The sequence below is a fragment of the Oncorhynchus kisutch genome, linkage group LG17 (genome assembly GCF_002021735.2).
Source record: "Oncorhynchus kisutch isolate 150728-3 linkage group LG17, Okis_V2, whole genome shotgun sequence".
NCBI lineage: Eukaryota > Metazoa > Chordata > Actinopteri > Salmoniformes > Salmonidae > Oncorhynchus > Oncorhynchus kisutch.
The window spans coordinates 86,946,875-86,961,677 of record NC_034190.2 but is presented as its reverse complement, the minus strand read 5'-3'; the positions used below and the strand labels follow the sequence as shown (position 1 = coordinate 86,961,677).

The window sequence follows — 14,803 nt, the reverse complement described above, 5'->3', positions numbered from 1 at the left end:
TCTCAGCTCGCTGGTCACCATAGCATCTCCCACCTGTAGCACACGCTCCAGCAGGTATATCTCTCTAGTCACCCCCAAAACCAATTCTTTCTTTGGCCGCCTCTCCTTCCAGTTCTCTGCTGCCAATGACTGGAACGAACTACAAAAATCTCTGAAACTGGAAACACTTATCTCCCTCACTAGCTTTAAGCACCAACTGTCAGAGCAGCTCACAGATTACTGCACCTGTACATAGCCCACCTATAATTTAACCCAAACAACTACCTCTTTCCCAACTGTATTTAATTTTAATTTATTTATTTACTTTGCTCCTTTGCACCCCATTATTTTTTTATTTCTACTTTGCACATTCTTCCATTGCAAAACTACCATTCCAGTATTTTACTTGCTATATTGTATTTACTTTGCCACCATGGCCTTTTTTGCCTTTACCTCCCTTATCTCACCTCATTTGCTCACATTGTATATAGACTTGTTTATACTGCATTATTGACTGTATGTTTGTTTTTACTCCATGTGTAACTCTGTGTCGTTTTATCTGTCGAACTGCTTTGCTTTATCTTGGCCAGGTCGCAATTGTAAATGAGAACTTGTTCTCAACTTGCCTACCTGGTTAAATAAAGGTAAAATAAATAAATAAAATAAATAAATTGGTTTGTCAGTGGGCAAACATACAATATCAGCAGGGGATCAAATACTTTTTTCCCTCACTGTAGGTTTCCTCTGAAGGATTGACAGTATCATTTAAAACAACAGAGCGGAAGGTAGCCTAGTGGTTAGAGTTGGACTAGTAACCGGCAGGTAGCCTAGTGGTTAGAGCGTTGGGCCAGTAACCGGCAGGTAGCCTAGTGGTTAGAGCGTTGGGCCAGTAACCGGCAGGTAGCCTAGTGGTTAGAGCGTTGGGCCAGTAACCGGCAGGTAGCCTAGTGGTTAGAGCGTTGGGCCAGTAACCGGCAGGTAGCCTAGTGGTTAGAGCGTTGGGCCAGTAACCGGCAGGTAGCCTAGTGGTTAGAGCGTTGGGCCAGTAACCGGCAGGTAGCCTAGTGGTTAGAGCGTTGGGCCAGTAACCGGCAGGTAGCCTAGTGGTTAGAGCGTTGGGCCAGTAACCGGCAGGTAGCCTAGTGGTTAGAGCGTTGGGCCAGTAACCGGCAGGTAGCCTAGTGGTTAGAGCGTTGGGCCAGTAACCGGCAGGTAGCCTAGTGGTTAGAGCGTTGGGCCAGTAACCGGCAGGTAGCCTAGTGGTTAGAGCGTTGGGCCAGTAACCGGCAGGTAGCCTAGTGGTTAGAGCGTTGGGCCAGTAACCGGCAGGTAGCCTAGTGGTTAGAGCGTTGGGCCAGTAACCGGCAGGTAGCCTAGTGGTTAGAGAGTTAGTAACCGGAAGGTCGCTGGTTTGAAAGCTGACCCGACAATCTGAAAACTCCTCTGTCCATGTGCCCTTGAGAAAGGCACTGAACCCTAATATGCTACATGATGGCTACTGAACCCTAATATGATCCACCACGGTTACTGAACCCTAATATGATCCACCACGGTTACTGAACCCTCGTTTGATCCACCACGGTTACTGAACCCTCGTTTGATCCACCACGGTTACTGAACCCTCGTTTGATCCACCACGGTTACTGAACCCTCGTTTGATCCACAACAAGTACAACACAACCTCAGATTATGTAAATGGGGTCGAAGCCAATATCATAAAAGGTTCAATGTTAAATGTCTTTTTTTTAAATGGTTTTGACAACCCTATTTGTAAACTTTTTAAATGATATCAATTTCAACCGATGGTTCTCTTTTCCAGTGATGAAGACATGGATGTCTCATGGTATTGTGGGGTGTGCAAAATGGGTTCACGTTGAGCATCTTTATCTCTTGAATGTTGGTCCAAAAAGGTCCCTTTCTGAGCACGTCTACAATGGGAAACATGTCTGGAAGGTTTCATTCAAATCAAGAGGGGTGCTGTCAAAAAGTTACTTTATTCAATTGGATTGACCTAATAATTGTTTGTTCAACTATGTCTCTATCCATCAGAGAGAGAGAGAGAGAGAGAGACCCCAACTGTCTCTCTTTATGATCCTAACCTAGATAAAGAGAGGAGACACACCAGAGTGGATGTTGCTTTTATCTCTCCTTTCATAGTTTATCCTCCTCTCTTACCCAGTCCCCAGACCACCTCCACTGCAGACAGAGAGGGGGAGGGGCCTGGTAGTACTTTCAAATCCCTTGTTATGGAGAGATTGGAGAGGATAGAGAGACCAGACGGGAGACGGGAGGATAGAGAGACCAGACGGGAGGATAGAGAGACCAGACGGGAGAGGCTGGGGAGGATAGAGAGACCAGACGGGAGGATAGAGAGACCAGACGGGAGAGGCTGGGGAGGATAGAGAGACCAGACGGGAGAGGCTGGGGAGGATAAAGAGACCAGACGGGAGGATAGAGAGACCAGACGGGAGAGGCTGGGGAGGATAGAGAGACCAGACGGGAGAGGCTGGGGAGGATAGAGAGACCAGACGGGAGAGGCTGGAGAGGATAGAGAGACCAGATGGGAGAGGCTGGGGAGGATAGAGAGACCAGACGAGAGAGGCAGGGGAGGATAGAGAGACCAGACGGGAGAGGCTGGGGAGACCAGACGGGAGGATAGAGAGACCAGACGGGAGGATAGAGAGACCAGACGGGAGGATAGAGAGACCAGACGGGAGAGGCTGGGGAGGATAGAGAGACCAGACGGGAGAGGCTGGGGAGGATAGAGAGACCAGACGGGAGAGGCTGGGGAGGATAGAGAGACCAGACGGGAGAGGCTGGGGAGACCAGACGGGAGGATAGAGAGACCAGACGGGAGGATAGAGAGACCAGACGGGAGGATAGAGAGACCAGACGGGAGGATAGAGAGACCAGACGGGAGGATAGAGAGACCAGACGGGAGGATAGAGAGACCAGACGGGAGGATAGAGAGACCAGACGGGAGGATAGAGAGACCAGACGGGAGGATAGAGAGACCAGACGGGAGGATAGAGAGACCAGACGGGAGGATAGAGAGACCAGACGGGAGGATAGAGAGACCAGACGGGAGGATAGAGAGACCAGACGGGAGAGGCTGGGGAGGATAGAGAGACCAGACGGGAGGATAGAGAGACCAGACGGGAGGATAGAGAGACCAGACGGGAGAGGCTGGGGAGGATAGAGAGACCAGACGGGAGGATAGAGAGACCAGACGGGAGGATAGAGAGACCAGACGGGAGGATAGAGAGACCAGACGGGAGGATAGAGAGACCAGACGGGAGGATAGAGAGACCAGACGGGAGGATAGAGAGACCAGACGGGAGGATAGAGAGACCAGACGGGAGAGGCTGGGGAGGATAGAGAGGCCAGACGGGAGAGGCTGGGGAGGATAGAGAGACCAGACGGGAGAATAGAGAGACCAGACGGGAGGATAGAGAGACCAGACGGGAGGATAGAGAGACCAGACGGGAGAGGCTGGGGAGGATAGAGAGACCAGACGGGAGAGGCTGGGGAGGATAGAGATACCAGACGGGAGAGGCTGGGGAGGATAGAGAGACCAGACGGGAGGATAGAGAGACCAGACGGGAGGATAGAGAGACCAGACGGGAGAGGCTGGGGAGGATAGAGAGGCCAGACGGGAGAGGCTGGGGAGGATAGAGAGACCAGACGGGAGAATAGAGAGACCAGACGGGAGAGGCTGGGGAGGATAGAGAGACCAGACGGGAGAGGCTGGGGAGGATAGAGATACCAGACGGGAGAGGCTGGGGAGGATAGAGAGACCAGACGGGAGGATAGAGAGACCAGACGGGAGGATAGAGAGACCAGACTGGAGAGGCTGGAGAGGATAGAGAGACCAGACTGGAGAGGCTGGAGAGGATAGAGAGACCAGACTGGAGAGGCTGGAGAGGATAGAGAGACCAGATTAAAATGATGTAGTTTAGAGAAGCGCATATATTTTGTTTGCATTTTTAGCTCCAACTTAAGATCAGAAAGTGTCTTCTGCAGTACCAGAAAGTCAGATTTCGAAAATGCTTGGCCTATAGTAAGCGTGTAAATGAATTTGACAGTTTCTCGTGATATCATCGATGTTATTGATCTAGATAGTAAACAATAGCTAGTACCAATGACTAGCGGGCCACCTTTCTGAAGCTCTAGAACCTCCGATACTGCCATGATGGCTAGGGTTCTTTCACGGCGATAATGATTTAACCCTAAGCAAACGTCACGAGCCCAGTCCAATCGAAAGACGCTTTCGATAGGTCAGTAAACACGGCAGCACAACTTTTTCTATTATCCAAGGCGTTCGCAATATGATTCACAACAATGGTTGCTTAGCAACCGGATAACAATGTGTTCTGTGGAGAGAGAAAAAAAGTGATAGTTCCAATATTTGGATAATTGTTGTGATTGGAGGATAGATTGGGGGGGTTATCGAATCAGGATCAACTCCTGTCTTCGCCTCAAGCTCATTTAATAATAGAATGTTGATATTTGAAGATGGCAGAAAGGTCAGTCTCTTTGGCAGTGACCAGGAGTACAATAAGTGGATTAGCTAAAGACACTGGCACCCAGGCTAGAATGTCTCTGCTGCAACCAAGAAGATTGATCTTGACCTATAGCTACTTAGCGAGCAAGTTAGCAAACCAAATGCATAGCTGGATCCCTGAGCTGGATATCACTGACACATACCTAACATGTAGTTCTAAGCAGTGGCATAGCGCAGCTCCCAAGTACCTCCCATATTATCATCGATTCCTTTACACAGTATTAAAAATCATACCGTCTACCAACGTTGGTCAACGTTTTGACTAAAAGTGACCCGATCCAACTCGCCCAAAAATTTAGTCAGGCAGTCGGGAATTCAGTCAGTCAGTGAGTAATTCAGGCAGTCGGTATTTCAGCCAGCCAGGCAGTCGGTATTTCAGCCAGCCAGGCAGTCGGTATTTCAGCCAGCCAGGCAGTCGGTATTTCAGCCAGCCAGGCAGTCGGTATTTCAGCCAGCCAGGCAGTCAGTATTTCAGCCAGGCAGTCAGTATTTCAGTCAGCCAGCCAGGCAGTCAGTAATTCAGTCAGCCAGTTAGTCAGTCGGTCGGTCAGTCAGCCATAGATGGGCTGTAGCTCGTTTGGGCAGTAGATGAAAAGCATGTAGCTGTGCTGTCACTGTGACACTGGGAAACTGATGTATATCATGCAGGCAACTGGATTAACAGCAACCCTCAGTCACAGACAGACAGGCCTGATTAACAACAACCCTCAGTCATAGACAGACAGACAGGCCTGATTAACAACAACCCTCAGTCATAGACAGACAGACAGGCCTGATTAACAGCAACCCTCAGTCACAGACAGACAGGCCTGATTAACAACAACCCTCAGTCATAGACAGACAGACAGGCCTGATTAACAACAACCCTCTGTCATAGACAGACAGACAGGCCTGATTAACAACAACCATCAGTCACAGACAGACAGGCCTGATGGAGCTCTGACACACTGGTACAGAACAGCTGATGGAGCTCTGACACACTGGTACAGAACGGCTGATGGAGCTCTGACACACTGGTACAGAACAGCTGATGGAGCTCTGACACACTGGTACAGAACAGCTGATGCAGCTCTGACACACTGGTACAGAACGGCTGATGCAGCTCTGACACACTGGTACAGAACAGCTGATGGAGCTCTGACACACTGGTACAGAACAGCTGATGGAGCTCTGACACACTGGTACAGAACAGCTGATGCAGCTCTGACACACTGGTACAGAACGGCTGATGCAGCTCTGACACACTGGTACAGAACAGCTGATGGAGCTCTGACACACTGGTACAGAACAGCTGATGGAGCTCTGACACACTGGTACAGAACAGCTGATGCAGCTCTGACACACTGGTACAGAACGGCTGATGCAGCTCTGACACACTGGTACAGAACAGCTGATGGAGCTCTGACACACTGGTACAGAACAGCTGATGGAGCTCTGACACACTGGTACAGAACAGCTGATGGAGCTCTGACACACTGGTACAGAACAGCTGATGCAGCTCTGACACACTGGTACAGAACAACAGATGTACCAGTGTGTCAGATTTACTAGTGTCTCATCTTGTTATGGTGCTGACAGAGATGCTTTAGGTCCTCAGGAAACTGTGCAGTATTTCGTTTTTTAATGTGTTATTTCTTACATTGTTACCCCAGGAAATCTGAAGTCTTATTACATACAGCTGGGAGGAACTATTGGATATAAGAGCAACGTCAACTTACCATCATTATGACCAGGAATACGACTTTCCAGAAGCAGATCCTCTGTTTGGTCCACCACCCAGGACAATGGATCGGATCCCAGCCGGCGACCCAAAACAACGGCGCCGCAGGAGAGGCAGACGGAGCGGCCATCTGGTCGGGCTCCGTAGATGGGCTCACCGCTCCCGAGTATACTACTCGCCAATGTCCAGTCTCTTGACAACGAGGTAGACGAAATCCGAGCAAGGGTTGCCTTCCAGAGAGACATCAGAGATTGTAACGTTCTGTGTTTTACGGAAACATGGCTCACTCTGGATAGGTCATCAGTCAGTCTGTACAACCACTCGGTTTCTTCACGCATCGCGCCGACAGAAACAAGCATCTCTCTGGTAGGATGAAGGGGAGGGGTGTATGCCTTATGATTAACGAGTCGTGGTGTGATCATAACAACATACAGGAACTCAAGTCCCTTTGTTCACCTGACCTAGACTTCCTTACAATCAAATGCTGTCCGCATTATCTTCGATCATAATCACAATCGCCTCAGACAACAACATTGATGTATACGCTGAATCGGTGAGCAAGTTTATTAGCAAGTGCATGGTTTATGTTTTATCCACGGTGACTATTAAAACCTTTCCCAACCAGAAACTGTGAATTGATGGCAGCATTTGCGCAAAACTGGAAGCGCAAACCACTGCTTTTAATCATGGCAAGGCGGCCAGAAACATGATTGAATACAAACAGTGTAGCTATTCCCTCTGCAAGGCGATCAAACAAGCTAAGCGTCAGTATAGAAACAAAGTAGAGCTGCAATTCAACATATGTGGCAGGGTCTACAGTCAATCACGGAAGACAAAAAGAAAACCAGCCCCAACGCAGACATTGACGTCTTGCTCCCAGACAAATTAAACAACTTCTTTGCTCGCTTTAAGGACAATACAGTGCCACTGACATGGCCTGCTACCAAAACCTGCGGACTCTCCTTCACCGCGGCCAACGTGAGTAAAACATTTAAACGTGTTAACCCTTGCAAGGCTGCCGGCCCAGACGGCATCCCTAGCTGCGCCTCAACATGCGCAGACCAGCTGGCTGGTCTGTTTACGGACATATTCAATCATATTCAATCAATCCTTATCCCAGTCTGCTGTTCCCACATGCTTCAAGAGGGCCACCATTGTCAGGTAACTGAGCTAAATGACTATCGCCCCATTGCACTCACTCTCGTCATCACGAAGTGCTTTGAGAGACTAGTCAAGGATCATATCACCTCCACCCTACCTGACACCCTAGACCCACTCCAATTTGCTTACCGCCCAAATAGGTCCACAGACGATGCAATCTCAACCACACTGCACACTGCCCTAACCCATCTGGACAAGAGGAATACCTATGTGAGAACGCTGTTCATCGACTACAGCTCAGCATTTAACACCATAGTATCCTCCAAACTCTTCATTAAGCTCGTGACTCTGTGTCTCGACCCCGCCCTGTGCAACTGGGTTTTGGACTTTCTGACGGGCCGCCCTCAGGTGGTGAGGGTAGAAAACAACATCTCCACCCCGCTGATCCCCCAACACTGGGGCCCCACAAGGGTGCGCTCTCAGCCCCCTCCTGTACTCCCTGTTAACCCATGACTGCGTGGCCATTGCACGCCTCCAACTCAATCATCAAGTTTGCAGACGACACTACAGTGGTAGGCTTGATTACAACAATGACGAGACAGCCTACAGGGAGGAGGTGAGGGCCCTCGGAGTGTGGTGTCAGGAAAATAACCTCACTCAATGTCACCTCAACAAAGGAGATGATTGTGGACAGCAGAGGGAGCACCCCCCTATCCACATCGACAGGACAGTAGTGGAGAAGTTTTTTTAAAGTTCCTCGGTGTACACATCACGGACGCATCCACCCACACAGCCATTATGGTGAAGAAGGCGCAACAGTGCCTCTTTAACCTCAGTAGGCTGAAGAAATTTGACGCACTGGTAAAGATCAGCTGATGTTCAGTTGAAGTCGGAAGTTTACATACACCTTAGCCAAATACATTTTAAACTCAGTTTTTCACAATTCCTGACATTTAATCCAAGTCAAAATTCCCTGTCTTAGGTCAGTTGGGATCACCACTTTATTTTAAGAATGTAAAATGTCAGAATAATAGTAGAGAATTATTTCAACTTTTATTTCTTTCATCACATTCCTCGTGGGTCAGAAGTTTACATACACTCAATTAGTATTTGGTAGCATTGCCTTTAAATTGTTTAACTTGGGTAAAATGTTTTGGGTAGCCTTCCACAAGCTTTCCACAATAAGTTGGGTGAATTTTGGCCCATTCCTCCTGACAGAGCTGGTGTAACTGAGTCAGGTTTGTAGGCCTCCTCGCACACGCTTTTTCAGTTCTACCTTCAAATGTTCTATAGGATTGAAGTCATGACCACTCCAATACCTTGACTTTGTTGTCATTAAAGCCATTTTGCCACAACTTTAATAGTATGCTTGTGGTTATGTCCATTTGGAAGATCCATTTGCGACTAAGCTTAAACTTCCTGACTGATGTCTTGAGATGTTGCTTCAATATATCTACATAATTTTCCTGCTTCATGATGTGAAGTGCACCAGTCCCTCCTGCAGCAAAGCACCCCCACAACATGATGCTGCCACCCCCGTGCTTCACGGTTGGGATGGTGTTCTTCGGCTTGCAAGCATCCCCCTTTTTCCTCCAAACATAACAATGGTCATTATGGCCTAACAGTTCTATTTTTGTTTCATCAGACCTGAGGACATTTCTCAAAAAAGTATGATCTTTGTCCCCATGTGCAGTTGAAAACCGTAGTCTGGCTTTTTATGGCGGTTTTGGAGCAGTGGCTTCTTCCTTGCTGAGCGCCTTTCAGGTTATGTCAATATAGGACTCGTTTTACTGTGGATATAGATACTTTTGTACTTGTTTCCTCCAGCATCTTCACAAGGTCCTTTGCTGTTGTTCTGGGACTGATTTGCACTTTTCACACCAAAGTACGTTCATCTCTAGGAGACAGAACGCATCTCCTTCCTGAGCGGTATGATGGCTGTGTGGTCCCATGGTGTTTATACTTACGTACTATTGTTTGTACAGATGAACGTGGTACCTTCAGGCTTTTGAAAATTGCTCCCAAGGATGAACCAGACTTGTGGAGGTCTACAACTTTTTTTTTCTGAGGTCTTGGCTGATTTCTTTGGATTTTCCTGTGATGTCAAGCAAAGAGGCACTGAGTTTGAATTTGACTCAAATGATGTCAATTAGCCTACCTATCATTTTCTGGAATTTTCCAAGCTGTCTAAAGCCACAGTCAACTTAGTGAATGTAAACTTCTGACCCACTGGAATTGTGATACAGTGAAATAGTCTTTCTGTAAACAATTTTTGGACACATTTCTTGTGTCATGCACAAAGTAGATGTCCTAACCGACTTGCCAAATCTATAGTTTGTTAACAAGAAATGTGTGAATTGGTTGAAAAACGAGTTTAATGACTCCAACCTAAGTGTATGTAAACTTCCAACTTCAACTGTAGTTCTGACACTGGTAAAGGCTGCTGAATGAATGTGCCCATGTGCCTGCATGTCTCTCCAGCACAGAATGCAAAGCCATTTTAGGAGATGAAAAACACACTAGTGTTTCCCCTATGATTTATTTTTTCCCTCAGCGGTGGTGGCAAAGTTGTCGTGGGGGGAGGAGTGGGTGTGGTCACCCACGGTCAGACATAAGAGTAAAACCCTTTGGGCTGTGGTACCTAGCTGTATTTAGGCACACCATTGTCTGTAGCCAACCCCTCTGTAAAGGATGGTTATATATGTGGAGAGAGGGAGAGAATTGTTAAACAACATCGTACAACAGGGTTAAACCCCCCTTCCCTCCACTCTCTCATCAGATACAATGGGGTTTGCCCCTCCCCACCCGTCCTTCCTCTTTCACTCTCATACTTTCTTTTCATCTTCATTCTTTCTCTGTTTACCCCCCCCCCCTCTCTCTGCTGTTAACCCACTATAACCGACCTTAGAGCTACACCCCCCCTCCCCCCTCTCTCTGCTGTTAACCCACTATAACAGACCTTATAGCTACACCCCCCCTCCCCCCTCTCTCTCTGCTGATAACCCACAATAACAGACCTTAGAGCTACACCCCCCCTCCCCCCTCTCCCTCTCTCTCTGCTGATAACCCACTATAACAGACCTTAGAGCTACACCCCCCTCCCCCTCTCTCTCTCTGCTGTTAACCCACTATAACAGACCTTATAGCTACACCCCCCCTCCCCCCTCTCCCGCTCTGCTGTTAACCCACAATAACAGACCTTATAGCTACACCCCACCTCCCCCCTCTCCCGCTCTGCTGTTAACCCACTATAACAGACCTTAGAGCTACACCCCCCCTCCCCCCTCTCCCTTTATCTCTGCTGATAACCCACTATAACAGACCTTAGAGCTACACCCCCCTCCCCCTCTCTGCTGTTAACCCACAATAACAGACCTTAGAGCTACACCCCCCTCCCCCTCTCTGCTGTTAACCCACTATAACAGACCTTAGAGCTACACCCCCCTCCCCCTCTCTCTCTCTCTGCTGTTAACCCACTATAACAGACCTTAGAGCTACACCCCCCTCCCCCTCTCCCTCTCTCTGCTGTTAACCCACTATAACAGACCTTAGAGCTACACCCCCCCTCCCTCCTCTCCCTCTGCTGTTAACCCACTATAACAGACCTTAGAGCTACACCCCCCCTCCCCCTCTCTGCTGTTAACCCACTATAACAGACCTTAGAGCTACACCCCCCTCCCCCTCTCTCTCTCTGCTGATAACCCACTATAACAGACCTTAGAGCTACACCCCCCTCCCCCTCTCTCTCTCTGCTGATAACCCACAATAACAGACCTTAGAGCTACACCCCCCCTCTCTCTCTCTCTCTCTGCTGTTAACCCACTATAACAGACCTTAGAGCTACACCCCCCTCCCCCTCTCTGCTGTTAACCCACTATAACAGACCTTAGAGCTACACCCCCCTCCCCCTCTCTGCTATTAAGCCACTATAACAGACCTTAGAGCTACACCCCCTCCCCCCTCTCTCTCTCTCTGCTGTTAACCCACTATAACAGACCTTAGAGCTACACCCCCCTCCCCCTCTCTGCTGTTAACCCACAATAACAGACCTTAGAGCTACACCCTCCCTCCCCCCTCTCCCTCTCTCTCTGCTGATAACCCACTATAACAGACCTTAGAGCTACACCCCCCCCTCCCCCTCTCTCTCCCTCTGCTGATAACCCACTATAACAGACCTTAGAGCTACACCCCCTCCCCCTCTCTCTCTGCTGTTAACCCACTATAACAGACCCTAGAGCTACACCCCCCTCCCCCCCCTCTCTCTCTCTGCTGTTAACCCACTATAACAGACCTTAGAGCTACACCCCCCTCCCCCTCTCTCTCTCTGCTGTTAACCCACTATAACAGACCTTAGAGCTACACCCCCCCTCCCCCTCTCTGCTGTTAACCCACAATAACAGACCTTAGAGCTACACCCCCCTCCCCCTCTCTGCTGTTAACCCACTATAACAGACCTTAGAGCTACACCCCCCTCCCCCTCTCTGCTGTTAACCCACTATAACAGACCTTAGAGCTACACCCCCCTCCCCCCTCTCCCTCTCTCTCTGCTGATAACCCACTATAACAGACCTTAGAGCTACACCCCGACTCTCTCTCTCTCTCTCTGCTGTTAACCCACTATAACAGACCTTAGAGCTACACCCCCCTCCCCCTCTCCCCCTCTCTGCTGTTAACCCACTATAACAGACCTTAGAGCTACACCCCCCCTCCCCCTCTCTGCTGTTAACCCACTATAACAGACCTTAGAGCTACACCCCCCCTCCCCCCTCTCCCTCTGCTGTTAACCCACTATAACAGACCTTAGAGCTACACCCCCCTCCCCCTCTCTGCTATTAAGCCACTATAACAGACCTTAGAGCTACACCCCCCTCCCCCTCTCTGCTATTAAGCCACTATAACAGACCTTGGAGCTACACCCCCCCCCCCCTCCCCCCTTAGCGCTGATGGAAATTACCCTCACAAACAGACCATTAGACTACACCATTAAAGCCTACACTGAACTGACCATTAGACTACACTGAACTGACCATTAGACTACACTGAACTGACCATTAGACTACACTGAACTGACCATTAGACTACACTGAACTGACCATTAGACTACACTGAACTGACCATTAGACTACACTGAACTGACCATTAGACTACACTGAACTGACCATTAGACTACACTGAACTGACCATTAGACTACACTGAACTGACCATTAGACTACACTGAACTGACCATTAGACTACACTGAACTGACCATTAGACTACACTGAACTGACCATTAGACTACACTGAACTGACCATTAGACTACACTGAACTGACCATTAGACTACACCATTAAAACCTACACTGTAAAACTCCCTCAATAAAAAGGCCTTAACAGCCAGATATTTCCACTGTCCAAAAATACCTGGGTTAATAAACCTCACTGTAGACGAGCTAGGACACACACACACACACACACACACACACACACACTGCTCTCCTTAATCCCTCCCAAAAAAGTATATACTGTACTAAACTACTGTACTGTACTATTGTACTAAACTATTGTACTAAACTACTGTACTAAACTATTGTACTAAACTACTGTACTAAACTACTGTACTGTACTAAACTACTGTACTGTACTAAACTACTGTACTAAACTACTGTACTAAACTACTGTACTGTACTAAACTACTGTACTAAACTACTGTACTGTACTATTGTACTAAACTATTGTACTAAACTACTGTACTGTACTAAACTACTGTACTGTACTAAACTACTGTACTAAACTACTATATTGTACTAAACTACTGTACTGTACTAAACTACTGTACTAAACTACTGTACTGTACTAAACTACTGTACTAAACTACTGTACTGTACTAAACTACTGTACTGTACTATTGTACTAAACTATTGTACTAAACTACTGTACTGTACTAAACTACTGTACTGTACTAAACTACTGTACTAAACTACTGTATTGTACTAAACTACTGTACTGTACTAAACTACTGTACTGTACTAAACTACTGTACTGTACTAAACTACTGTACTAAACTACTGTACTGTACTAAACTACTGTACTGTACTAAACTACTGTACTAAACTACTGTACTGTACTAAACTACTGTACTAAACTACTGTACTGTACTAAACTACTGTACTAAACTACTGTACTGTACTAAACTACTGTACTAAACTACTGTACTGTACTAAACTACTGTACTAAACTATTGTACTGTACTAAACTACTGTACTGTACTAAACTACTGTACTGTACTAAACTACTGTACTGTACTAAACTACTGTACTAAACTACTGTACTAAACTACTGTACTCTACTATTGTACTAAACTACTGTACTAAACTACTGTACTAAACTACTGTACTGTACTAAACTACTGTACTAAACTACTGTACTAAACTACTGTACTATTGTACTAAACTACTGTACTGTACTGTACTAAACTACTGTACTCTACTATTGTACTAAACTACTGTACTGTACTATTGTACTAAACTACTGTACTGTACTATTGTACTAAACTACTGTACTGTACTATTGTACTAAACTACTGTACTGTACTATTGTACTAAACTACTGTACTGTACTATTGTACTAAACTACTGTACTCTATTGTACTAAACTACTGTACTGTACTAAACTACTGTACTCTACTATTGTACTAAACTACTCTACTATTGTACTAAACTACTGTACTGTACTATTGTACTAAAGTTCTGTACTAAACTACTGTACTGTATTGACTTCCTACGGTACTGGCTCAGATTGGTCTGGTTCGGACCAACCAAATGTGGTCTTGTTTATGGAAGGAGGTAATTACGACAATAGCTGGTGTGTAGACCCCAAATATGCAAAAATAAGTGTGTTCCTATTTAGCATAAATTACCATGAAGAGAAGGATATTCATGTCCATAATTATGCCTTTCTGTATAGTACAGATCAGTTCCGTTACCGGGTGTTGATCCAACTCCTGTAGTTCAGTAACCAAAGGAAAACCTGTCGAGGTGTGATGTCATAGCTGACGCATCATTCTCTCTGCAGACATCATGGAATGTAAATCCCAGATAGAAAACATTAAAAGTGCTTCTTTTTTTTTTAAACCCAGAGGGAGATTTTTTAGCGAAATTCTGTTCACCATACTTTGCATTGTCGCAGTTATTAAACTAAATTAGTTTTTGTGAAACGCACGTGTAAATTGATCAAAGTAAGCCCCTGTCCATAGAGTTGAATGGTTTGTTACACTTTTTGGAATCAGTTTTCTTGGCATACATTATGAAAGTGTACTTCCGTTACCGTGGAAATGCCGAGAGGAGAGGGAGTGTGATGTATGCTGATGGTCTGGTGTTGAGGGGAAATGTGAGTAAGACACAAATAGCCTTCTAACTATATCTCTCTTATCTTCTTTCCTCTCTGTCACTCTCACTCCCCC

General features: G+C 46.8%; 1 protein-coding gene across 2 annotated transcripts in view; it reads left to right on the top strand.

The window, feature by feature from the left end:
* The window catches only part of LOC109882836 (CD9 antigen), a 39,910-nt gene that overhangs the window by 12,831 nt on the left and 12,276 nt on the right, over positions 1–14,803 (top strand). The window lies entirely within an intron of this gene.